The 2,449-nt window shown below is 29.8% G+C and overlaps 1 long non-coding RNA gene across 1 annotated transcript; it reads left to right on the top strand.

Moving 5' to 3' along the window:
• The first annotated feature begins 1,518 nt into the window (after positions 1–1,518).
• Positions 1,519–2,163, top strand: LOC145090279 (uncharacterized). Its single transcript, XR_013701471.1, has 2 exons — positions 1,519–1,684; positions 1,934–2,163. It is a non-coding gene; the product is annotated as an uncharacterized LOC145090279 (long non-coding RNA).
• The last annotated feature ends 286 nt before the right edge of the window (positions 2,164–2,449 follow it).

Below are 2,449 nucleotides of genomic sequence, written 5' to 3'. Positions count from 1 at the left end.
ATTTTTTATTGCTTTTGCTGTCAAATTACCGATTCTACCCCTACATACATGGTTACCAGATACCCACGGAGAGGCACATTACAGTACTTGTATGCTTCTAGCCGGAATTTTATTAAAAATGGGAGCGTATGGATTGATTCGGATTAATATGGAATTATTACCGAACCGCAAACCGCATGATGCGGTTTTTGCATTCTTAAAACCGTTGGGTGCGGTTTTGCAATGGTTCTGTTTTTTGGTTTTTAAATGCGGTTTCGGTTTGTATCGGTGCGGTTTCGGTTTTTAAACCGTGTTAAGAATTTAGTGCAGTTTTTTTATATTTTTTTTTTTAATTTTTTTTTTATATTTTTTTGTGCGGTTTTTAAAACTGTAAGAACTGAAAACAATGTGCATATAAACTTGTATTGTCCTGTTTTTTTAATACATTCATTTTCAGCTCAAAACAAAATTAGATAATAAAAAATAATAAGTCACTTAAAATACAACTTGTGACCACTCTCACAAACTAATTAATGATCGAAGGTTGGTTGATTTTGACTTAATTTGTTACAAGCTTATTACAGCTTATTACATGTAATCGATTAGTACGTTTGACTAACAATAGAACATTTTTTTTGCACCCCATATAGTTTTATACAAACACAAAATAAACATATAATAAATATATTATCGTTTATAACTATTTTAAATAGAATGTATATAATATACATTGATTGATTTATTACTATACATGCTTGCGGTGCGGTTCGGTTTTGATGGACCGGTTTTTTGGATAGAAACCGCACCGCACCGTTGACCTCGGTTTTTGCAAAAATTAAATCCGCACTATCGGTTTTTGCATCGGTTTCGGTTTTTCGGTTGCGGTTTATTGCGGTTTTGTCGGTTTTTCTTTAGTCGGTTCGGTTTTTGCTCACCCCTATGAGAACTAGTCTGTACATGTTGTAACAAAAACAAATGAAGTTTAGTTTGTTAAAGATATGATTATTTATGGCATTCAATGGCTAAGATATGCACCGAAGGTATATTTTTATTTAAATATTACAATATATTTTTATGATATTTTTATTTAAAATTACGATATATTTTAGATTGCTAACGAATAGACACTAAACAAATAAACTAGTCGCACAAGAATGGACTTGATTCGCTCCTCGTCACAAAGAGACACTGCGTCGACATCAGTTTATTGTCAAGAGGTAGTCGCCGTAATTAATCTTATTTTTTTGTTAGTTTAATTTGATTTTTTAATTTTATAATGATTTTTTTTTTGTTATTTTAGTTTGATGAAAACCAAAGTCAAATTCAAAGGGAACTTAATCAATATTATCAAGAAGTTTTTACAAATTTTGTTAGCCATATCAAAATATCTCTCATATATATATATATATATATATATATATATATATATATATATATATGCAAACCTTATTTTATGAATGGAACCCGCATTAATAATGTAATTTAATGGTTTAAATAAGTTGTTATGCCACACTCGAATGACTATTTAAGGAGCGCCACAACAAGATCAACGATGACCCTTTCTTAACTCTCTACATGACTACATACAAGAGAGATTAAGGAATTTCGGGCATCAAACAAAATTAACAAATGGCCTTCACAATGAAAAGTTCTCTTCTGGTTTTGATGTTAGTATTTCTTTGCATGACAGATGTTTCGATTTTAGGTATGGCTTTCTTTTGTTTTTTAGTTTATCAAAAAAAAAAAAAATTGGCCATGCTATTTTCAAAAAAAATTAAGTATCCTCCAACATTCCTTTTGTATTCATTCTTTTAACAATGTTAAATGATAATATGTGTCATATTTAATGATATTAAAGAAAAATGTCATTATTTAACATGGGTAGAAGGATGAATAGAAATGAAACTAAATACAATGAAAAATATGTATTGATTTAATTTACACGTGTATACAGCTCTTGAAGAATCATGCGTTGGATATTGTGTTGCATTGACGGAAGAAAATTGCTTACAACTTTGCAAAACTATAGGTTTTATAGCTGGTTCATGCAAAAAACAATGGCCTTTCTCTAAGTGTTGTTGTCATGATCAACTTGTTCTTAGCCCTTCGAATTAAGGGTTATTGCTTGTAAACCATTTCTTTGGCATCATGATGTCCAATAAAACTACCAAATAATTCTATAAAGCTATTAAAAATTAGTACCTTTTTTCTTTGCTTCGCCTTTTTTTTTCATCTAGATTCTGTGTTGATACCAGTGAATAGTCGTTTTATTCGTGTATTCTATTTGGACATGCTAATCAAGTATTACACATCAAAATAATTTTCGCTTGCAAAAAGTATTACACATCAAAATAATTGTCGCTTGCAAAAAGTATTACACATCAAAATAATTGTGGCTCAATTCAAAGCAGAAGACTATGAATATACACACAATTGTACAAAGAGGTAAGAAATATAGAGATTAAAAAAG

Source organism: Lactuca serriola, chromosome 2 (genome assembly GCF_051521515.1).
Source record: "Lactuca serriola cultivar US96UC23 chromosome 2, Lser_US96UC23_V15, whole genome shotgun sequence".
Classification (NCBI taxonomy): Eukaryota; Viridiplantae; Streptophyta; class Magnoliopsida; order Asterales; family Asteraceae; genus Lactuca; species Lactuca serriola.
Note: the sequence above shows the minus strand (reverse complement) of the source record. Positions and strands in the feature narration are given on the sequence as shown.